We start from the raw sequence: 25534 nt of genomic DNA, 5'->3' as shown, positions 1-25534 counted from the left end.
TCATCTAACAGTTACATTACTCCAGCCTGGCCTACTACCTCCAGATACTACCATGAGCTTAATATTGTCCCCTACTTTGCTCGACATATACCATTTCATAACAGCTTCTTCCCTCGCACCATCGCAGCTTGGAATAAGCTTCCTGGCTCACTTCGCTCCCTTCATTTACAAAATTTACTGACGCTTTCGCAAACTGACTATTTCACACAGTTAAGTAACCTCTAGCCGTTATTAGTGTTGTTGCTTTGTTTAAATTCTGTCTTGTTACTGCTCTACTGGCTGTATTGTATACTTAGTTTATTTATATCATGTTCACCCCCCACTCCTGCTATAGCTCCAGATGGAGCTGCAGTGTAAATAAATAAATAAATAAATAAATAAATAAATAAATAAATAAATAAATAAATAAATAAATAAATAAAATCATGGAGGTAATTGGTTAGACAGTAGAAAAAAAACAATCACAGCCACAAGAAATCGCAACGATAAGCAAAAAGCAACAACCACGGCATGTAGTTGATTTTTCCTCCATACTTTCTAACCTGCTACGTCCGCTATTAATTATTACCTCATATTCATCAACACACACACACACACACACACACACACACACACACACACACACACACACACACACACACACACACACACACACACACACACACACGCACACGCACACGCACACGCACACACACACGCACACACACACACACACACACACACACACACACACACACACACACACACACACACACACACACACACACACACACACACACACACACACACACACACACACAAGAAATATGCTGTTGGCTGCTTTCTTATGTTTCGCAATCGTTCGGCCATTCCACGTGTTAGTGAATGCATTCCCAACAAACTGTGCTTTAGACATGGACTCGTTGCCTCAGTCTTCCGTTCAATTGTGTAGCATGATCTGAATGACGCTATATAAGTTCGGAGTAGCGCTATTGTCCCGCATCTATTCAATCTTATTTCAGGTGCTTACTCAATGGGGAGCGGCGGCAGACAACTAGGTAGATCTCAGTCGTTGACGGATGGATCCTTATTCCCCTTGTTAGGTACGCTTCGCTTTCTGTACCGCATATTGAGCAACCCCATCCTAGCCGAGGCCGATCCGTACAGCTACCAGGGCGGCCGTTTCGCCTGCGTCGCTTTCCCATTGAGTCTATCTTTCAGTGCGAACTCGTCGTGTTTTACGCAGCGTAGAATTTTAAATGCACGCTCGTAATTTCAGGACGTCGACCTTGGGGACAGCGCTCGATCGATCTTGGCGGCTAATTTGGCAACAATACGCAGCGGCAGGACACCTGACAGAGCTAATGTATACATATATGTAGCCATCTGCTCACGAAACATGACCTTACATAACAGAGTATACTGTGGGGTCAGTTGGTCAGACATTTTTTTTTTAACCATGATCTTATACACGTTTCCATCTGGCATGGAATGTGTATCTTTTCTTTTCTTTTTTATACTGGGATAAGCGCTGTAAAAAAAAAAAAAAAAAAAAGGCACCGAATGTGGCTTTTTGTTATCACGCATCCGGTTCGTTGAAATTAGCAGTTATAGTTACGCCCACTATAGACTGCAAGATCCTTTTCTGCTCCTTCCTCCATCATTGGGCATTGCGCGATGGACGTAGGAAACGCTAGATTATCTCAGCGGAAGCACCCCCATATCGTTAACATACGCGGACCTCTTGCGAACTTGTGGGGTAGTCGCTTACCTTGGCCGTGCGTTCCTTTTGCGAGCGAAGTACGCAGCCCGGCCAAGTCCGAGGGCCCTACCTTCGACCGTTGTGCAGCCGACTTTGGGTGCTCAGCTTCTTCGTCTTCCCTGCAAGGGCGGTGGCCGGGTTCTCCCGCTGAAGCGACACTCTTACCTGTCTCCTGCTTGGTGACTGTAAATATTTCTAGTGCGCATTATTGGGGGTTATCGAGGTCAGCAGACGTGTGGTCACAGTCTAAAAACGTGGGTCACCTACGTATATATATATATTTTTAATTGACAGCTTCTAAGGAAACATTTATTGATAGTGTGAGGTCGATGGGACATGCGCACGTCTTTCACTTAGCTCTGTGAGCCATTCTTTGCACCGATTGCATATATTCGATGGGTCACGTAGAAGGATGTTACAGTCGGATACAACTCAATGACGAAGCGGCAAATATTCTACCGCCATGCATCCATTTAAAGAGCGTCAAGTGTGTTCGACCGTTTTCGCGACATCACAGCAGGCTGGCTGGTGTCTCCGTGAGACAGGATTAACCGCGACACATGAAAATCGAGCAATTTCGGAGGGCCTCCATGGAGGGCGTTCTTTTAAGGGCCTGTCAGGTTTCGATGAGCAATTTTAAGAAGGTGAAGGCGGGAAGCTAGACGTCGCGTGACAGTAATAACTTCCAGAGAGAGCAGAACTTTTTATTTATTCCAGCGGATGAAGAGGTTCTGGCCCTCCGTCGCTTGGAACTCCCAAAAATCAATGCTGGGCCAATGAAAAAGAGAATTGGGTTCAGATAACAAAACTGAAAAAAAAAAAAAATGCTCTCTCCAGTAATTCTGGACCGTTGTGATGAGGGAAAAGTGGCGATGAGTCGTCGGTGAGGTCTAGTTACCAAGGATGAAAACCCAATTTCCTGATTTTTCACTTCGTCGGCATGCAGTAGAATTTTAGCGCCTATGCTGGAAATCATTAGTTATTATCGGATATTTGCAGGCAATAATGCTTTACAAAAATTCAGCATTGACGAAGTTGTTACCGGCTTACGAGTGAAATTGTTGTGCCTTAATAAACTGATCGAATGAATCGGTATAAACACTGTACGCACAGTCAAGTAATCCTACTTGTAAGTAGTAGGCAAGCTAACGTTTAGTGAATTTGGAAAAATCTTCGCAAATGTTTCATTAAGAACAGTCGCACACATATCAGCAAGACTTCAGGATCTTCTGGCGCATCTATCACGTCAATGCATTCGCCACTTGGGGATGTTATGTATCGAACTGTTTTCATTTTAGAAGTCCATTGTTAGACAAAAAGCTTAGTTGCCTTGTAAGAATGGTTATGTAAGCGTCGGCTGCAACCTTGTATGCACGGCAGATGACGGAGAGATACTTGACGTTGCTGCAGTAGAGCAATATCCGCGATTATTATTATTATTATTATTATTATTATTATTATTATTATTATTATTATTATTATTATTATTATTATTATTATTATTATTATTATTATTATTATTATTATTATTATCTGTTTACACTCCATATCCGTGATGAGCCAGTACGCTCACAGAGAGCGGTGGTGGATCCTTTGCTCGGTAAAAGGCGCGTTAACGGGCGAATGTGACGAGATTTTCCCACTGATGCGAATCGACAACCACTCGGAATTTAATTATATTATATAACGTAGAAGCACCCGAGGCGGCAGTTATGAAACGAGCGGAAAGAGTTACGCCTCGAACGATTTATTCCGCGTCTCCCTGCATACATGTTGCATAAGATAGCATTATTCTCACTCTTGTTGCATATCCTAGTTGTCAGTTGTTTTTATAATTATTCAATGAAATATGTTATTTTATTGGTTTAACATCACACACAATCTACAGACAGCGATGGGGACAGTGGGCAAAACAACTGCATTGAAAGCAGCCTGGCAGCGTCCACTGATTGTCTACATTATGCAATGGTAGAGCTCATAAACATTGTACAAATGATCAAATGGTGGAATGAACGAGAGCAAAAAGAAGATCAGTAATACTCTGCACTTGATAAATCGAAACTGGTAATGCAAAAGCATCTTTACACATGAAAACAAATCTAGATGAACAGCTAGTACAGTACATAAGCAGGTTAGCCACGGTACACATACCGAATGATGGTAAAATACAAGATGAAAACATACGTGTAATATTAATTATTAAGCAGCTGAAAAAGTTAGAAGCGCTGTATTTAGTCAGCATATTGCATGCAATCGCGCGCAACCTCCCAAACTTCATCTAAACCTGGGTCTCGGATACTTCTGTAATGTCTCAAACGCATTTGGTGGCGGCTACCTTCTTGTGTGCACCGCCATATTTCATGTGAAGCTACCTGAAAACTGCCGTGCTGATATGTATATGCTTCGGGAGTTTCTCACCATGCCACCGCTGCCGCAGAGGACGTTAGTATAACGCATTCTGCAGGCCTGACCGGGAACTACATTGGCCGTGCGCAGATGCAAGATGGGCGATCGTTTCAGTGATGACGGCTTCTGAATTTTTAGTGTGGATGCATTTTTTTGTTTGTGCTGAAATCAAATCTTTTGGCACAAGAAATAGCGCATACAGAATACAGCGAGAAAATGTATTTTAATTACTGATGAAATATTGAACTTGTTTTCCAAAAAGGGATTTTTAGAAGCGCACTGTATATATTCTGCCATTTCAAATAGTGTTTTGGCTAGTTTTCGCTTTTATCACAGGAAAGAGATTTATTTATATAAGCGAATATGTATACAGTTCCATCTAAAGTTCTCTGTAGTACGCTACTATACATTACACAGCGGTAGACCCATACCCCGGCGTAGCATTAATGCTGTGCACTGCGCAAACGGCATTCCTTAATCCGCGCAGTAAGGAATTTCATTGAAGACACTGGGCCAGTGGTCTCACGATAAGACAGGGTTATCAACCGGCAATTTTTTATAGCTCTTAAGATTTTATCTCTCATCCACCTTCGTCACCTTTAATGATCGCTATTGCATGCAAAAAGAAGGAGTGTGCATATAGGCTCCTGCGCCACTAAGTGATATATTTTTTTCTACTATTGACAAGAATATTCAAGCGTCGATTTACAACGCAAACGTGCAGGAATTGTGTAGGTATGTAGGCGATTACCTCGTGGTAGTGAATGTGACTAACGCTCAGGATAGAGGTATGGTTATGAGAAACATTCTTGAATTTTTTGCTAGTAACGCGTTCACGTGAAGTTTACTGGCGAGTTACCGCAAGAGGGTCGCATGTAGTTCCTAGATGTGCGCCTTGTATTGAAAGAAACGCGTCTGTGCTGGCAGTACAAGCAACGGTCGAAGAAACAAATTCTTAACTACCAATCCGCCCATTCCAAACTCGTGAAAAAAGCTATAGCAAAAAATTGCATACGCTCTGCTCTTGTCAAGTCGTGCAGCATCATTTGCGTGGTAGCGCCTATGCCCTGCAGCTGAGGCGATTAGAGAAGGCTGGGTTCCCAACAGAAACTGTGGTCTCTGTGGTGGAAAACCAGCGCGAGGGGAAGTTTGGTAAGCGGCGCAAGCAAAGAGGAAATGCACGTTCGCGACTTGTAGTTGTGACCTACAGGCATCAGGTGTGACACCGCCTCAAGAAGGGCGGCGACAAGTGTGCCGTGCGTATTGTATTTTCAGCCCCTGTAAAGGAGGGACGCATATGCCGCCTAGTAAATGACGTCAACGTCATTTCTGCGTCAGCGGCCCTTCTGTGGCGCTGTTAAAAAAATAAACAGATTACTTCAAGGCAAATGTGTTGGGTCAGCCAGGTAGTTGGTAGAATGTCTGCTGATGTGAAGGGAAAAGAAAAAAAGACTGGCATTGCATTGTGCATGTTTCCGATATAGTTATCTGGTCGCGGAATACTTTTATGGCCTTGCGCCCCCTTTTATAGATATACGCCTGTTTGTAGAATAACCTCAGTTGGAGTCCGGTATTCGTGTTGTCTCTTCTACCTCCGTCCGTGTTTTTCGTTGGCTGGAATAATGTCTCACAATTGGGCTAGAAACATAGAAAAATGCCTAGCTTTCTACACTTAGTCATTGCCATCGCAGAAGTAATGCACATTCACCTCGTTTGCAGTCTGCCCATTATCGTCTGTTCTTGTTGGCTCCGTAACATACTCCTCGCTCGTTCAAATTGTTTGGCCATGGCTGCATGGCACGCGCTCTTCATGCACAGATCGGATGCTTAGCTAGCCCCTGTCGGCTTGCAGATAACCGGAACAGTGTACGCAATCTGACTGCATGCGCCACGGCTTGTCAGGGGGGCACTCAGGCTTCAACCACTAGTGCTGGGTGCCCTCGGCCAAGAAGCCGGAGCTATTTTATTGTCCGCAACGATGTGCTCTATTGGGGTCTTGACGGGAAGCTCAAAGTAAAATATTATATGAGGAACGCCTGAGGAAATTGGACAGTAGCAGATGGGCAGCTAAAGTATTTAAATACCTGTACCTAAAAAGCGTTGACTCACAATGGAGGAAAAGAACTAGGAAACTAACTAGTAAGTATGCTAGTAACAAGGACGGAGAAATAAAGAGCATTAAGCAACAGGTGAAAAACACAGAAGGTAAAAATTGGATAAATTCGATGGAAAAGAAACAGAGTGGGGAATTATACCGAAAGTGGAAAATGCAGATCAGGAAGGAAGATTTCTTTGATAACTCAAGAGGCAGTGCCCTACTTTTTGAAGCTAGATCAGGTTGCCTTAGAACACGCAGCTACAAAAAGAAATTTAACAATGGAGATGACGCATGTGCAGTATCTGGTAAATCCACAGAAACAATTAACCATCTTATACTCGAATGTAACGGTATCCATCGGGAAGTTGGTGCAGGCGCAATCACTGTTCCTGAAGCTCTGGGGTTTAGAGATAACAGTGGCCGGGTGAATAAATCGGCGGTGGAAACTATAGCAAAAAACGACTGGAAGATTGGTGGCTTAAAAGCAGAGAAGTGACATAATGCTAGTAATGTAAAAAGAAAAATTTAATAACTAGAATGATGGTTTAGTTAACCAATCTAAATCAATAATTAAGATATATGGAGAAAAATAAGCATGACAGCTACTGCTACCACCCCGTTTCAAAGGGGACGCTCCTATATTCCATCCATCCATCCGACATCCCCCTGCAGTAGGTGCGGGGTTCGAACCGCAGTTGCACGGTATGTACACCCACCGGCCTGCTGCTTTGCTTTTGGAGGGGTGAAATGATTGAACAAATGGGTCGCTGACCCCATCTTGAGAAGAGCGAGTACCTAGTGCGCTCTTCGGAAAGGCTGCCTCCGCACCATTAAGATCGAGTCGCCTTCGTCGGGTGCTCGGGGTTCCCCTATGGATCGTCTGAAGCGCCTGTAATCTATGCGGATTCCCGGTGTGCCTCAAAACATAGCTCCTTCTCACGTCACGCCGGGGAGTGGGGAGGGGAGGGCGGGGCGGCATTTGGGACACCAACGATTTTGGCTAATGGCTGCGCGCGTGTTGCCTATCCCAGAGGCGCTTAGAACAGACGCTGCGTCACAGTGCGGCTAAACCGTTTCTCCGTTTGATGTTTGCGGGTTAGACTTACTCAATGACTGACACATCTGGCGGCGGTGTACTCCATGCACCACGGAACAGTGTACGAATGATCGGAAGGTAAGGTTTCATATTTGACATGGCTATTGTTGGGCATAAAATGTGGATTCAGCCGCAGCAGTAGGGCGAGGCAAACGGAGATGAAATACTGCCAATGTTTGCCTACCAGACTAACACCGAACTTTCACTCGCGTTAAATTTATTGATGCAGGGGTCGAAAAACGCTCTATGAAAATATTCTAATCTGCGCTCGGAAGAGAGCATTGCGGTACAATTGCTGATTATGAGGTAGCTTATACGTTTTCGGCCCGACGCTACAGCCGAGCCCCAGTACAAAACTTAGTATTCTCAGCATTCCCAGGGGGATGAAGTGGTGTTTAGAAAACGCGCGTTGATGGTAGCGCCACACCTGGATAATATTTAGAAAAGCAAAACGGCATGCTGGACAGCAGAACGCAAGAATATGTCGCAGACGACACTACAAAATACAACCACGACTCCGACCCTAAAAAAGGCGGAAAATTTGTAATCTCTATCCCCCCCCCCCTTTTTTTTTTGCTTTGTTGATGATCTGTGTATGTGGTACTAGCATGTACTATGCACACCTCGTGACGTCAGAATCGCCGCGGTTGCATTAACGGGAGGTTATGTTGAGTGTTACGGTTATGCTGAAGCCATACAGAATACATATAGGGGAACTCGTACAATTCAAAACATACTACAGATTTAAGCGATGATTTGTCCCAAAGTGAAAGAGAGTTTGCAAATAAATACAAGGGTCGCATGCTTTAACTGAACGAATTTACTTTCATGTCATAATGCGGCAGAGAAATACTAATAGATGTTAGTAGTACCCGAGAATATTGGAAATGACTCTGTGCTCTTAACTGTCTCTTTGGATCTATAATTAGCAGTACCTTTGTGCAGTTGCAAATGAACTTGCTTCGTGCAGTTGCAGGTACGATTATCGTGACCTGACGAGTCGTGGCCCGATGCATTTTTTTTTAATCAATATAGCTCTGGCCCCTTACCATGTATTGTGAGTAAGTGAGTACAGGCAGTGAAGCGAATGCAAATTTTCATATTCATTAGGGGCATTGAATGCAGAAAAGGAAAAAGACGCACGTTCGCAGAGTGCAGGCTCCGAAAGCTGTTTCGATGCTGTCTGTCTCGGACTCTTGCTGCTTTTGTAGAAGTGAGGTCTGTGACCCCTCACTACACGCCGCGGTCACCACGTTCCTTTTTCCCATGCTACCACGATTGTATCTGGTGGAATGTATTGCTCTATCTTGCTGCCATACATTTTCAGTCAGGCCGCACTATCCAGAGCGGCTGTTAGAAATGATCTATAAGCCTTCGTGATATTTCCTCATGTGTAGCATCTATTGATGAGCCCCTGTTCACTTAAATATCCAACAAATGATAATAACTGAGCTCGATGAGCTCGTCTAGGCAACTATACAAATATATATCAGGGCGTCCGTGTTGTGGACAACTCATACTCTCAACGCAGAAAAAAGCGCGCGAGTCAGGCACGCACTGAATGAAACTTTCGTCTGCGTTGCGTTAAGCGGTCATGTGGTGTCTTTCTTACTCTTTTTCCGTATTTGCTCACTTCGCTCAAAAATAAAAGTTGGCCTCCATTCCGAGACACTCAGACGCAGGTAACGATCAGGCTTATTTGTACGTGCAGTAATCTCTGCATATATTAATCGCGATAGACGTGGCCATCGCACGAGATAAGGTCGCGATACACTGTAGGTCTCGACATTCGAAGATAACAGAGCTCGCAAGGCCGTACGCAAGAATGGCTTCGTAAGTGGCTCTTCTATATATATATATATATATATATATATATATATATATATATATATATCTAGCTGCCCTTCCTCGAAGACTGCCCAAAGGATCTCGGGGTTTTTACTTTTCTTTTTCCTTTCAACGTAACAAGAATCGTGCAACCAACCTCACGTCATGCTTGTTCGCTCTCGTACCAGCCCCTATTTGTTAGCTTTTTGATCTTTTCCTTTGTCTTCCCCGCGGCGGCGGGAGCAATAAAGGCGGGGCTTTCCTGTATGGCGCCGTTTCACCTTGCCACCTCTTTCATTATTTTCTTTTTCTCTCTTTATTTCGGGAGTGCCACAAAGGGTATGCGACGTCATTGCGGGCGAGGGAAAACTTGCGTGTTGCGTCCTGGCGGAGAGTTCAGAAAACAAAGCGAAACGCGCACGAGCCGAGGACGCGCAGTCGGCAGACGATAAAAGAAAAAAAAAAAATGAATGGGAAGAGGACTCGCGCGACGTACGCATACCACGTGGTCGGTCGACGCGGCGTCGCGCGCATGCCGAAAGCGGCAGCTGTTCGCGCTCGTTACTCGAAAGGCCGGCACTGCGGCTTCGTATGTGCGCGTTGAAGACTGGTCGAAGAACTCCGCCGATCGCGCAGAAGTGAAAAACCGTTCGGAGCGTAGTTTCCAGCTGCTTCTTCGCGTCGACGCTTTGCGAAAGCCGATCTTGGCTTGTAGCGGCAGAGCGCGAGGATTGTCGTCTGCTAGTAACGCCGGCGTCGTCTGCTCGACGTTCCAATCGGCAACCGCCGGTTGCGTCACTCACCGCTGCTTTGAAATCGGTGAGTTTCCCTTCTCGGTACCTCTTTCAAGATATTTTAAGTGCGCGCATTTACGGTGCCTGCGTTCGTTGGCAATAAACACCTATATGAAGATTGTACGACAGCCGGCGAACCATGCGTGGTTTCAAAGCGAACGTGAGGGCAGCCGTAAGGAACGCCCATAAATGCGACGTAAATGCCTTTCTCTCTGGGGCTCTTAGTTTGAACATCAGAACTTCTGTGTGTGCTTTGCATTCGCAAGCAGCTTCCATGGAATACAGATTTCATGAAAAGCGTGCCTCAAAATGCGGCTGATGTAAAGTTGCATGCTACTTGCGGGCGTCCCGTTATCGTGCAGCTGATCGATACGGCTTAATTTTCTCGTTTCAGACGTTTTCGCGTCATTATTTATATTTTGGGACGGCAAGCCCAGGGTACTTAAAGTGAAATCCCGCCGGACCAGACAACTATGACGTTGCGCATGTAGCAGTTATGTTCGATGAGACGGTTCTTCAATTACCATTGTTCATTCTGTAATGCCCGCTGAAGCTTTTGTCGGCATTTTGTATCTCAAGGATTACCGCAATGTGGATGTTAAAGGTTTGCGTCGATTAAACACGCAGTATATAATATAACTGGTTTTAAATTTGCAGCAGTGTGTATTCGTATCCAACCGTGTGTCTGGAAAATGTATAATTGCGTGCCGGTGGCGCGGTCTTATCAGTGAATGATAGAACTGCGAATGTCGCGACTAATAATCATTTCTTTTTGAAGCGATTCGCAGTGTATTGTGCAGTCATGAGTTATACTTGCCTGGCGAAAACCCGAAAGAAGGGACCGTCACATTTGGCTTTCGAAAACGGCTTGAAAGGCTGTCAAGGCCGTACTATTCTGCGGATTCTGCATATTTGGGACTGCAACTTAAGGTGGAAATTAGGGTTCAACAATGCCACGTGGACTCAATTCAGATCCGGATGAACTCGGCTGCTACATTCTCCACTGCCCCTGCAGAGGCGATTTTGTGGAGGCATGGCTTTCACAGTTCACACCGACAAATAAATGCTCGGATAACTGGCCATTTCACACTTCGAGCAAAAGAAAAAAACAACAATCAGTAGGCGACCAGTCGTTGCATGCAGCAGTGTCCTTTACCTGAACCCTCCTGACTGGATTGCAGCAAGATGCATTGTTGCGCTAGCTTGTTCACTGTTTGTTGGCGGCAATGGCTGAGCTTAAGGCGCAAAAGCAGCATAAGAAGTGGATAAACAAGACGGGCGCTCACTTGGTAGCAGTTTTATTCCGGAACGCGGCAGGACAAAGAGGAATACCGATTACAAAAAAAACTTATACGGAGCTAACAAGATACAAACAAAATGAAAAAAAAAAAGCCTTCATTAATGAGGCTGTCTCGATTAAGAGCTTTCCTAAACGCGTAATATTCGTTACAGCACTGCGGACCTGTCGTTAACACTCGGCATCTTTTTCCCTCTTATGTGATTCGCTTCCAAAAGCTGACGCGCGACAGTATTAAGCGATAGCTTGTACAACTCTTTCGGTCCAAAAGCCGTCGGCGCAATAGTCGTCTTAATAGTATTGTCGGCAAAGCGTGACGGAAATAATCCGGGGCAGCTTAACAAAAATTGTATTATAGTAAATTGTTATTCTAGTGATTGATGGTTGATTTGGTGTGTGATACGCGAGAGTGAATGAAAGCATTGCAGTTAAGTAAATAATTGATGAATTAAACAGGAAAAAAAAGGAAAGGGGGCCAGTTCAAATGTCGAATCATGCTCAGAATGTAAAGCCAATGCTTGATGATGCTGATTAAAAAATTTTAGAGTCTGCAATTTATCAATTAATTTAAATAATTGAAAAAGAAAGCCTTCAAAGGCGTCAAACTGCTCAGAATGAAAATACACTGTTCAAAGTATCTGGGGTAAAACTTTGATCTCCACCAAATACGGGATGGGCGTCAACCTATCGGCCTAGACGGCGGCCTGGAGTCCTTCAACGTGTTCGACCAGTCGGATTACACCTAGCTGAGTGTCAGTGTGTGTGTGCTCAACAGTAGCCTTCAAAAATCCTGCTTTTGTCTTTTGAATTATATTTTCGATTTCTGGACATGTTCATATCATATGTACTAGATAGAAACTATATATGTATATATATATATATATATATATATATATATATATATATATATATATATATATATAAACAGCTGCCTGTGTGCGTAAGACGCTATAGTGTTACACCATTAACGGCGGAGCATAAGTGTACGTTCCCATAATTATTCTGGCTTCTGCCTATTATTTATTCCAATGTGGCCATGCACGCCTTACCTTCTTTAATTCGTGAATGCGGGCGTTTGGAAGGCTTTTTTCTTGATCGGGTATTGAAGAACTGTGTATATAATAAACAAAAAAGCGCGTCAGCGAGCCAGCCTTATGACTGGCAATTTTTCATTTCTTTTTTATTGCAAAGGCATTAGATGTCCTATTACCAACGAAGCGCGGCCTGGTATGGCGTGTGAAAAGAACACGAAAAAACAGGAACAGGTCAAAGATCGATAAAAAAAAAGTGTTCCGATTGGTGCCAAATTATCTAGGGAGGTTCCTTTAACCAAAAAAAAAGTAGTTAAGCTGAAAACAAAACTGGACTAACTTGGTTAGGGTGACAATTGAACCCGTGGCGCTTGGACTGCCAGACGGGGACGCTACTCACAGGCTACGAAGGCTCTTTTTTTCTTCTATTTGTTGCATGGGAAGACTTCCGAGAAGCAGTAACGAACAGGGTATGCATGAAATCACTGAGCTGCTGAGTCAAGGTGGGCCTAATGAGCGCTCGATGCAGTCAGCGGTAGTGATAGTGAGGTCAGCCGGTAATGTCCCTTCCATCGACCAAAACGGTGCTCCGGAACGGCGTCATTAGAAAATCTTTAATGAGTGACGCGGTATGATGAAAAACAGGACATCAACGCTTTCACATCCAGAGTACGTAAGCAGTTTTAAGCGTCCTCCTCCGTTGTTGGCTCTTTGCATTCGTTTTCTGCTCCTGGCCGATCTTAATGGCCAGCAGTCTTCCCAACCGAGCACCCATCCTGTCCACCTACTCATTCACGTCTTCGTCGTATACAGTGGTCAACCTTCGTGCCAAGAAAGTGTTTCAGTTTGTTTCTGCATGCGCAGTGTTTACGGATGTGTGCCGCACACATGCGAACTTGTACGCCCTGCAAACACGCGCCGCACAGCCGCACGTATACGTCGAGCTATCTCGTTATACAAATATAGTAATTCGATGCCGGATGCGCGCGGCGTTGGCGCGTGCGGTGTGCGTGCTTTCCCGGTCAAGAAGTGTGCTCATGCATAGTGCGTGTTAGGGCCGACTCAAAAGCGCCGGACAACGTATGGAATACCGACGGCCCGGTCGTACAGTATTCTCCGGTAAAGGCTTTCAGAGTGGAATATTTATTTCAGGGGAATTAGTAGTTAGCTCCAGCAAGCACCATGGACGTCCTCGTATATATACCATGCAGTCTAAGAAAGATGCTGAAGTTTCTGAAATCTTCGTGCTTGGAGAAGCGTTTCAACGTTGCCATGTTGACGTAAAGTCTGGGACACCGTCTGTTGGTTCTTTTCCTGGGCTCAAGCGCCAACTTCTAACGTATCGGCCAGGTGGGCCTTTCTTATGCATGCGCAGCCACATTGACACATATCTGGTCAGAAGGCTTTCTTTCTTTCTTTCTTCCTTTCTTTCTTTCTTTCTTTCTTTCTTTCTTTCTTTCTTTCTTTCTTTCTTTCTTTCTTTCTTTCTTTCTTTCTTTCTTTCTTTCTTTCTTTCTTTCTTTCTTTCTTTCTTTCTTTCTTTCTTTCTTTCTTTCTTTCTTTCTTTCTTTCTTACGTTGATGCTCTAATAATCACCGGTGTGTTTCTGAGATAAGTGCCCTGCCAAGGCTCTTATCCTTTCGAGCTTCACGTGGCGTCCCGTCCGCGAGGGAAAAGAAATGGAAATGGCATTAGCGTAACGCCGTCCCTTCTTATCGGCCAAGGTCGCACGGATCTCTCGATATCTACTGCTTTGGCAATCAGTCGGCACAGCTATATACCGTTACTCGGTCGTATAACACAGAGCGCATTCTTGCTGTGCGTCTGTATATACGATGGCTCCGTACGCGGAATTTCCTGTCTTCGTGGTACCTTTGTCGGCTGGCTCCTTTCAAAGCTGTCCGCTTCCCCTAAAAGAAAGTGGTCCTGGAGGAATCTACTCACCTTGCATCCTTCCATTCCCAACAGCAGAAACGCGGCTCTCTCTAAGCATCGCTATTACTTTTGCTTTTCTTAGTATCGCCAGAGTCCTTCAATGCCTTGAAGGACTATGGTATCGCGGAATAGGTTCTAGATCAAGATTGAGCTAGAGGAAGTCCGTATAGCGTATCCACTTCCGTATTTTCAGCCTTTAGCTACAGTTCAGTTCAGTTCAGTCGTTCAGTCGTGTCCGACTCTTCGTGACCCTATGGACCATGTTACGCCACGCTTTCCGGTCTCTATCTTCCTAACATCGCATAACTTCATTTGCAGTGCCTCGAGGATGCCTTCTAACCATCGTGTTCGCCTTAGCTACAATGAACTAGAATTCTAGTTCACTGCACTTTAGCGTCGTTATCGCCTTCGCTCAATTTTGTTGCTTTTGCATCGCGACTTCTCGAGCACTTAACACCCGTGCGACGTATAGTAATCCGTTAACTGATGACGTAAAAGCCCGAATGCATGTCTACCTCAGTCCCGCCCATCCTGTTCACTTCGGAAATAATTGACCTTGGCACTGCGGAGCCGCAGCGGACTTTGTGTAGTGAAAGTTGCCGGTATAGGCCACGTAAATATATTTTGACCCTTTTTCGACGTAGTGGCGAGTTAGATACGCGAAACGCTGATCACAGCTTGCTTTTTCTTTCATCTTTTTGAAATAATCCCTTAGTGCAGTCGCCAAGCGGCTTGCGGGAGAGGCGTATACGCCCTTTGCTTCAGTACTGTTCTCGCCCTTTTGCACATCGGCGCGAGAAAAGGCGAAAGATGTTGAAAGAAGACGGCTTTGCTTCGTGATCCTTTCCTATCAGTGTCGGTCGATGCTTTCTCGCTGCCATTTTTCTTGTCGGTCATTCGAGCTCCTTGACATTTTTTCTTAAATGACCAGAGACAAGCACATATATACTGTCCCTGCATGTCATGTGCAGCAAAGTTCGTGGATTTCGCCCTACCGCCTCCGCGATAAAAAAAGAAAAAAAAAAAAAGAAAAAGCAACGGCTATCACACGATATCTGGGGCAAAGGGAGGAGCTCGGTCCAAGTGCGTCAGGCCAGTGTGAAATTAATACAGACTGCATCCACGTACGTCGTGCTTTTCGAACCCTCACGAAGATCTAGTTTCGGCACTCGCTTATAGCACCTAGTCCGGCTACCGGATGTGACAACGCCGTTCGAGAAACTTCGCTTGAAAACCCGGTGCTCCCCAGTGGCCACTTCACTATGGATGAGAGACAGTGACGCGCCCTATGCGCTAAGGAGGCAGCTGGACCTGCAACTTTTCTAAGGTCACTCAGTTCCTTTGAGTTTATTTCTTTCCTTCGCATTCCAAGCAACGCTGTGCAGCTCCACAGTGAACGACGCATGAGGCACGGCAGTCTCAGACTCTTCCAGTTTTGCTCCATTCGGAGCGCCAGGTTGTGGTACGTGGATGTTGCGGGGAGTTCAGCAACTCGTATAGTCGTAAAGCTGTCGCCTTCATCACATAGGGAGACCGACGCTGAAGGCGCACAGCTTACACAATGAGGCAAGGCTCGCTTGATTGCAGTGTTAAACAGACTGACTGGCAGACAAAGAGGTGGGCGGTGCCGAATTACAGTGAATTACACACGGCGGGAAGTGGGCAGTCTCTGCTCGTGGCTGTGGGTCATGGGGAAACCCAGCAGTCCCGAGGCGAAGGCCGCCGCTGGTCTTGCACGCGATCTACCTGTGTCGAAAGGGGCCACTTGTGCTGCCCGCCTCCCATCGTTGATTGCCCTTTCTCACTCCAATTTGTTCGCGGCGTCCGTTTTGTCGTGGCGTCATGCCTCGAAACCGAGAACGACGACAAGAGGTGCGGAGGAAGGCCTAATGTGACCGAGGAGCACAATTGGCGCATGTACCAAACACTTCGTCGTCTTCGGCCGCTTGACGTGTGGCGACGACTCACGGGCTGACAGTGCACACGGATACAAAACCGGACGAGTTAGAATTGCTAAATGCTGGAAAATAGCGCAAAAACCGGCGGCAATGAAGGAAAGGGCGCACACACACGAGTGCAATAACCACTACATCACCTTTTAATTCTTGTTTCCGGTCCAATTCTCTTTTACTTGAAGGTGGTTTCAAGCGGGGGCTGACAGAAATTTACCCTTCGCTTTTAAAGTGTCACCATTGGGGTCGCGGTAGGGATTTCTTTCATAGTTTTCATATATGAAAGAATTTACACTGTTAATAGCGAAACGCAATGGCCATGTGTGGAACTTGACACAGGTTAGTTTTATTCAATTTTCTTCGCATTGGCTAAAGTTCCCAAATACTAGACACTTTATAAACCCAAAGCCGACGGCTAGTTCGAGTCCACGAACCGCAAAAAAGTGGCAAATTCAATAAAAATAACCTGTACACAAATGCATGGCCCCTCTGACAATATGTGTAGGCGACATCAAATTCACAATAGTCGGAAAGAGCCCACAACACTCTGTTAGAACATAAGCATATCAACAAAGCATACCCCCCAAATCATAACTATATAAAATATCGCAATGAAAGGTGCGTGCAACGTACGTATGCAACGCTGGACATTAAGTGCAATTACAAACTTTTCTTCTATCGGAGAGAAACAAAATAAGAGGAAATTGAAATTTCAGGGCCTATTATTATTTTTTTTTTTTCGCTTGGCAGGTGCCAGCGGAACTGCATGATTCTTTTAGGTCAGTGCGTGGCGTTTTCCACTTCTTTACGACAACCAACTTCACTGCCCAAGGCTGACTTTTTCTGCTCAATGCTTAGTTTCAGTTTGGCGAAAGAAATTTATAAACTATATCTTGTCATCACAAGATGGTGGTCTCGTTTCTTGCTTAGACATCGTGGATAGACTCCGATTTTGCTTCTTACTGTTGGTCACGTGCTACTTACTATGAGAGCACTTTGCGCGCCTGACGAGGTTGTCTCGTGATTCACGCCCTAACGGCTGCGCAAACGGATACAACGGCCTGAAACAAGCCAGCCGCAAATTTAGCGCGCGTTATTTAGGTATATGTACTGTGGTTTAGGCTCAGTGCTTGCGTGCTTAGCCTTTGGTATGAAATGGGGAAATGCGATCTCAAATCGCGATGTACTGTCGGCACACGACATATGTAAATGGCGTCGAGTATTTTCTCTTCAAGCACTCGTCAGCGCTCAATTTAATTTACCTGAACTGTGACACATGCCCTGCAGCGGAAATCTTGGGATTAATTTGGACCCCTTAGTTTTCTTTCACGTGCACAGACGCCGTACAGCGTGTATACGGCGCCTTTCTAATTTTTACCGTTTCGAAACGAAGTCCGAATAGACGGGATTCGACCCCAGAATCTCTGGCTCAGCAAACTAATGTCATCTTCACGAGCCGCAACGGCGAAAAATCGCTAGAAATGTTCACGGGAAGAGCGGCGCGTTGTTTGCGCTGTGCCTCAGGGGACCGGCCGCTCCGTCTTGGTCGACGGGAAAACAAGCGGCGAAAAAAGCAGTGCAAGTGGACACGGCGAACGAAGAAAAGAAAAAGAGTCAGAGGTAAACCGCTGAAAATGTCTCGTTCACGTCACAAGTGACGCACTCTAAATGCGTTGACGCGTTCAAGCGGCGCTGTTTCTGTAGACACGCCTGGCTGTTTTTCCGCCCAGCATTCGTCCAAACCCTCGCATCGCACGACCAACATACTACGGTTAACTATATACACGGGGCTAATCTTTGTCGATTTTTCCTCGAAGCATTCGACCGCCTAATTTGGTGCCAAACGGGAGTAGTAATTTCCCGTAATGAGTGCCTCTTATGTAATGACGGAGCGCGCTGCTGAAGGATGGCGTTGTTTTTGAAAGCCTAGGTTGAGCGAGGGGATGGGTAAGGGCAAGGACGCCGCCTCTAGCCTGGCGTAAGTATCTCTTCTTTTTTTTTTTTTTTTTTTTTTTTGCTTTCAAAGCGTCTCTGCAGTTTCTTGTGCAGGCGCCTTCTTTGATAATGTAGTGATTCGCGGTGGAAAACGAATAAAACGCTGCTCTACTCGAATTCGAAAAAGAGTAAATTGAGCTTTATTCAGTACTCCTTTCTGCTGCGTCGTAAAGGCCACTGAGCAAAAAAATAAATAAAAACTATCCGAATACGATGTGGAATCATCCATTATAACCGTGATGTCTGCAGAGCTGAGTGCTCGTCCATTTCTCCTCGCGCTCTGTTCGTGATTCATTTCAGCCACTTTCGCACTGGCGAGTCGCAGAGGTCGCGCGACTGGATTCGTTACAGAGTAGCAGACCGGGACAAGTCGCCAGCAACCCGCTGGAGGGCGTCGCTCGCTGGCCGATTTATTCGCGACTTCTTAACTCCTCGGGTAATGTGCGGCGCTACAGGATGGCACGAACGGAGGATACAAGAAAATAACCTAGGTTTTAACCTGTCTTATAGTTTAGGCGGAAAGGCGATAGAGCAGCGCCTCCCCAGTTTAATGCATGCAGACAATGTTGTGCTGTTAGCATATAGCCAGGAAGACTTGCAAACTCTAGGGAATTATTGCGGAGACGAAGGGGACGCTCTAGGCTTCAATTTTAGCGCAGTTAGGTCGGGTCCGATGATTTTCAACGGCTCACCTGATCAGGGTCTTAAAATACAAGCCCGTGAAATACCCGGAACGGCAGAATATAAATATCTCGGGGTATGGGTAAACGAAGGATTGGCATACATTGAAAAGCATGAGCAATCACTTAGGGCAAAAGGGCGACAAATGCCGGGATAATGAAGCATAGGGCATTGGGGGATACAACAGGTATGAGGTTTCCAGGGGTATTTGGAAAGGAATTATGGTGCCCGGGCTTACTTTCGCGAATTCGGTTTTGTGCCTAAGAGCAGAGGTACAGTCGACATTAGAAATAAATCAGAGAGGCGTAGGACGATTAGCACTCGGTGCCCACGGCGAACCACAAATGAGGCGGTACAGGGAGATATATGGGCTGGACATGTTTCGAAGTACGGGAAGCTGAGAGTAAAATATTACATGAGGGACGCCTGAGGAAATTGGACAGTAACAGATGGGCAACAAAAGTATTTGAATACCTATACCTAAAATGCATTTACTCACAATGAAGGAAAGAAACTAGGAAACTAACGAGTAAGTATGCTGGTCATAAGGACGAAGAAATAAAGAGCGTTAAGCAACAGGTAAAAAACACAAAAGGTAAAAATTGGATAAATTCTAACGAAAAGAAGCAAGAGTGTGGAACTATATCGAAAGTGGAAAATGCAGATCAAGAAGGAAGATTTCTTTGATAACTCAAGATGCAGTGCCCTACTTTTTGAAGCTAGATCAGGGTGCCTTAGAATTCACGCAGCTACAAAGAGAAATTTAACCATGAAGATGACGCATGTGCAGTATGTGGTAAATCCGCAGAAAAAAATTAACCATCTTATACTCGAATGTGATCGTATCCATCCGAAAGTCAATGCAGTCGCAGTCACTCTTCCTGAGGCCCTGGGGTTTAGAGATGCAAGCGGCCGGGTGAGCTGCTTCTTAGAGATAGGCTAGGATGGAACTCGAGCCCTTCGGTACTACAACTGAATCCCGAGTCAAATACGCTGCTGTTAAGCCACGCAGACATGTTCTTACGGTTTGGTTAAAACGAAGCTTTATGTACATGTCGCGCGGTCATTCACATAATCTATCAGCTATAGAGTATGTGCCAAAGATTATGTGTGGTACAATAGAGGCACGCGTGGTTGGCGAGTAGCTTAGCCACTAATGCAAACGAACGAAAATTCGCAAGGTCAGTCTTATAAACCGGAGCAATTTAGGCTGCCGCATCATGCCTTTAAGAAATGAAGGCCTTATTCCCCTTGATTTATATTTTCTTCTCTTTCCTCTGAAATGTCATTGGTGTGTACCTATACGGAAAGGGGGAGGAGGAAACGGTGAAGACATGGTAGAACCGAGGAGGTTTGAATAGGAACGAAGGTTCAGCAGTCAGGAACAGTAATTATACTCATTATCACCTCTTTCCTCGTTTAGGTGACATTTCTACATAGCGTCTTCCTTGTCGGGTTGTTACGTGTTCCGCCTCCTTATTCGCGTAACACTCGAGGCGAAATGCAATCGTGCATCCTGCAATATCCTACAAAGTTGGTCGAATGTGCCCCTTTGCAATGTAGTGTGCTTAGGGTTCTATATATATATATATATATATATATATATATATATATATATATATATATATATATATATATATATATATATATATATATATATATATATATATATATATATATATATATATATATTTTGCTTCTTGGCACGTTGTTTTCGTTTTCGTACCAACCACTGTATCCCCTGACTGGTTATGCGAGAGGGAATTGCCTACGGTTATGCGATCGAACCCATGTCTGGTTCTAAAAAGGCCCATGCACTTTGCGATGCCAGTACGCGTTTGAGGACCCAAGTGGTTAATATAGAACCTTCCGCTTAGACCAGTTGCCGCTGTTGGATGTTAAACGCCACATAAGTGCTTGATGGGACGTTGAAACACATATTTATGTGTGTCACAGCGAGAGCCTAGTGTCCCTGGATTTGTGTGCTCACTAGATTAGTAAGCAGAGCCTGTAGGTTCTGGTATTCTTCATGCTATAGATGACTTAGGAGGGCAATTGCACAGCTTCTGCCCTTCCAATTCAATAATGTTCCACGTGACCTTCCCAATAACACAGGACAGTACCGGGCATTCTACGTCCGCCACTATGGACGAGGAAGGGGGAGGGGGTGTCAGTGAACAGTGCCAAAGATCAATCTTCACGGGACATAAATCGCCTACAAAGTAGAATCGTTACATCACCACTGTTACAGCGAAATTGGTGCAGCTTCAGCCTAAAATGATTACATTACTCATTTCTCAATAATAAATACGGGAAGAAACATGCGCATATGAGTTCTTTCGTTTCGTTCACTACTTGCTTGCGTAATACACGTGTGTGTCATGACGATCAGTTTCTCTACCCTTGTCTGCTCTCTGGCACTGTTATCCATGGATGGTGGCTTCATTGTCGGCTCTTTACAAAAATGCAATCCCGAATACGAAGACAGGCGCTTCTTCGATTGCACTTGTTCGCATTCACAGGTGAAAACTGAGTCGGCGTGGAAATGCGCGCCCACGGAGGAAACTCTGTTGTTGCGAGACGCAGACGTCATTTGGAGCCAGCTTCTCTTTCCTTAAGCCCTTCCTGTTGGACATCGCACGGGCGGTGCGAGCTTCCTTGTGTTTGGGCGCTGTCGCGTGTGTTGCAGTTATGGGCGCGCCTCGTGCTTGCGGCCTCTGTGCTGCCTCCTTCCTCTGTTCTCTTCTAGAGGAACTTCGACTTCCGCTCAACGGATGCGTTCGCTGTTGCGCCGCTCGACCCTGCTTCGTTCGTCGCGTGTTGCGGGGCACCCAAGCACGCACAGCTACTGCTCCCTCAGCGTGGCGAGACCCTCGCCGTACGCGTCCGACGCCCGCGGCTCACGCTGCTTTTGCGCAGCGAAGCGTACAGTGTACAAGGATTCCTGTCTGTATTGTAGGAGGGCAGAACAGCGAGATGGTACCGTGAGCTGGGCCTCTAAACGTTTTCAGCTTCATTCGGTGCGGTATGCCATGCTCTGCCACTGCACTGACTGTATCTACTTCTTAGCCGGTGCTAGATAACACTGCCAAATGCGGGAGGTACTGCGGGGGGCCCGCCTGGCTGACTGCTACCCGACCGCACAGCTCATGCATGGTGACGAGGGCGAAGGCGGCGGAGGCCAATGGGATTCTATACTAGAGAAAACCGACTGCTTAATTAAGTTCCAAATCTCTCTCTCCCCAACTTTTGTCCGAAATCTTCTTTCCCGAAATTAATGTTTTTACTGCTACTACTACTACGCGACCTTTAGCGCTACTGCTGGCCCTTCTCATTCTCCAAGCGCCTTAAGGAAGATAATGAGAGACGTGTGTGCGAAGAAGAAGTGGGGGGGGGGGGGGGGGGGAGTATTTCAGCTTGTGTGCCCCAGAATTCGCGCCTAGATGAGCGCGTTCCCAAAAAAGGCACATTTTTCCAAGAGAAGTCATTTGTGAACGCAGGTGTATCGCGTGTATATGCAGGTGTATATGCGACTTCACTATAAGTATATGCACATATATATCTACCCTCGGGAATATCGCAGTCATTTTGCTATTGACGCTTTGGCTATAGTCAAAAACTCCCCCCAGTGTTTTGCTACATGGAAGTTTTAATTACTCGATTGGTGCGAAGTTTATAATACCTTGCTTTGCATAGGAAAATTGCTCCATTCGCTTCGATATTTCCATAAAAGTACGGTACAATGTTCCGCGGTTGCATCAGACATTAAAGCCGCAATGTTCTAGAAAGCTGGACTATTGGAAGCAGAAAGTCCATCACGCTAGTCGGTGACGCGAACTTGTTGTGCTGCTTGTTTTGCGGTGTATTTGGACGAGGCATTGCTTCATGTAAACTGTATTTCACAATTGATCATCATCATCAGCCTGACTATACCCACTGCAGAGCGAAGGTCTCCCATATTTCTCCAATTAACCCGGTTCTGTGCTAACTGTATCCACTTAACCACTGCGAAGCTTCTTAACCTCATCCGCCCAACTAACTTTCTGCCGCCCCCTGCTACGCTTTCCTTCCCATGGCACATTTACGAGGATAAAATCCCTAAGCGACACACGTGCAATCGGGGCCTCGTTAGTGGAGGACTCCGGATTCATTTCGACCGCGCCCCGCCGGGGTGGCGCAGACAATAAAAAAAAGAAAAGAAAAAAAAAGCCGGGGGCGCGGCGTTTACGGCGCTCGACTAATGTGCCCAAGGAAGCGGGATCGAATCCCGGCCTCGGAGACTGCGTTTCGATGGAGGTGAAACGAAGAGGCGTCCGTGTGCTGTGCGATGTCAGTGCACGTTAAGGAACCCCAGGTGGTCGAAATTTATGGCGTGTCTTATAGCCTAAGTCACTTTGGGACGTTAAACCCCACATACCAAACCAAATTAAACCAAACCAAGCCATTTCGACCGCTTCGGATTCTCTAAAAGGCTCGTGTCCTTCGCACAGCACACGGGCATTTTTGTACTCCGTCTCCGTCGTAACACGGCCACCACGGCGGGGATTAGATCCATCGACGTCGGCATCAGCTGGTGAAGCCAAAGCCACATAGCCAACACTTTGGATTCCTCCAAGAATATTCGAGAAAATTCTAATTACTTTATAAGCAAACGCTGAAGCGATGCTTGTAAAGAGAAATTAAATACAACAATATTTTCATAGTCGAGACGAACCCTTAGGTAATGCATAAAGAGTGTACTAGGATGGACGCCTTGATCTGCTTAATCAAACACAGATCCTAATCCATCCTGAACGAAATAGAATGAAAATGTCACGGGCTAATACATGATAGCAAGAAAAGAAACTGATATACGTCACAATGTATAGGGTCGTTCTCTTCTGAGCTGGCGCATTTTCCAAAAACAACAAAAACGCTTATGCTTGTGGAAACTAGACGGTAGATATGGCAACCCCAGGTTTCCAAGCCTAACGTGACTGAATCACACTTCTGCTACTGACCATATTGATCACAGTCGTTCTCGAGTAAAGCAATCTTTTAATATGTAGGCGCTTTCTTGTCTTTGAGAACTTTCCAATGAAGGCGAAAATCAAGGCGCCCGTGTACTGTGCGATGTCAGTGCACGTTAGAGAAACCCAGGAGGTTGAACTTTCCGGAGCCCTCCACTATATGTTGTCATTCGTAGCCTGAGTCGCTTTAAGACGTTAAACCCCGTAAACCTCTTCACGTATGTAAAATACGTCGTTCCTGCCACGTCCTCACGATCACTTTCAGTAGTTTAGGCGTTTCAGTTACTTTTCCACATCGTGGTCTTCACATTACCGAGCAATAACCATAACCATGCATGCAAGCTCTAAATTCGAAGCTCTGAGAGCCACCCCGTCCGGCGGTTGGCTGTATGGTGTGGAGTCATTGATACAAGTCGAGTGTTCATTTAGTTATGCAGAAAAATTGAAAGACAGTAGCTGGAGGCAAAGTTTGCAACATTTGCACCACGTGACGCCATCTGGTTGCCTCTCATTGAGCCTCCAGACTTTGAAACTGCGCGACTGCTGTTGCCGAGCGCCTATTGATACCCAATCCGCCGATTTAGAGGAGCCTAAGGATTCATGGAAGGCTTTATTACGCAGCCAGGGCCTCGAAGAAATTCTAGAAAACCATCATCAGCCAAACCATTTTCGTACAATATTCTCCTTCCGCATGTCGTACGTATCTGCCTTGGCAGCGTCGTTATTGTGGGTGATAACCTGAAACCCTGAGTTGGTGGCGTTGCTCAAATCGACCACATTGTGAACTAACGCACGAACCAGGAAACGAGAATCTTCAACGCTCTTCCTAAAATGTCAACAAATGTCGCCTACGATACATCTCTCGATCACTTTTGGGCGGACTATGTTTCATTCAGCGGCAGGCTTTCTAACAATTTCCGTGCAATGCAAGGAATGTGCATGTGTGTGTGTGTGTGTGTGTGTGTGTGTGTGTGTGTGTGTGTGTGTGTGTGTGTGTGTGTGTGTGTGTGTGTGTGTGTGTGTGTGTGTGTGTGTGTGTGTGTGTGTGTGTGTGTGTGTGTGTGTGTGTGTGTGTGTGTGTGTGTGTGTGTGTGTGTGTGTGTGTGTGTGTGTGTGTGTGTGTGTGTGTGTGTGTGTGTGTGTGTGTGTGTGTGTGAGAGAGAGAGAGAGAGAGAACAACGAACATCAAGCACGGAATATCTGCACAATGCATTGTCACAGTTTTAGGCGCATAAATGTGAACCATTGTCATACACTGGTCGCTTTGCTTCAGCAGTGTTACATCCCAACGCATTGAAAAGAAAGTGCCTACAATGAATGCACTTTTCTGCTGTATAATGAAAGCAGCGATTCTCTTGCGTGAATGAAAATCTTAACTGTGAGTTGCTTGCATTGGGGCTTTCAGGTTGAATCCGATTCGAACTTGGTGACAATCGGCTGTGTATCTCAAGACAGAATCACGCGGCAGCATTGCGGTGGGCGAGAAATACAAAGAAGCCCCTGTACTGTATGGTGCGAAAGAGCTTCCGGAGGTCACAAATAACCCAGATTCTCCTACGTCGACGTCTCTCATGACCGTGCTGTACAGTACTGCACCATACCACATCGTACCGTACCGTGGGGTTAAATGCCATAAGTCTTTCCTTCACAGTACTACTGCTGCTGCAAATGT

General features: G+C 45.7%; 1 protein-coding gene across 2 annotated transcripts in view; it reads left to right on the top strand.

Moving 5' to 3' along the window:
• Nucleotides 1–25534, top strand: part of Men (NADP-dependent malic enzyme) — a 194884-nt gene that overhangs the window by 58821 nt on the left and 110529 nt on the right. Inside the window, exon 1 of one of the 2 annotated variants that reach the window (XM_084603168.1) lies at nt 9664–9987. The exons of the other annotated variant lie outside the window; for it this stretch is intronic. The gene's annotated coding sequence lies outside the window, so the exon portion shown is untranslated. Of the gene's footprint in view, nt 1–9663; nt 9988–25534 lie in introns of those variants that run through there. 2 annotated transcript variants of the gene reach the window in all.

This window comes from Amblyomma maculatum, chromosome 1 (assembly GCF_055883805.1).
Source record: "Amblyomma maculatum isolate TAMU_Amacu chromosome 1, ASM5588380v1, whole genome shotgun sequence".
NCBI classification, from domain to species: domain Eukaryota; kingdom Metazoa; phylum Arthropoda; class Arachnida; order Ixodida; family Ixodidae; genus Amblyomma; species Amblyomma maculatum.
This window is presented reverse-complemented; position numbering and strand designations above follow the sequence as displayed.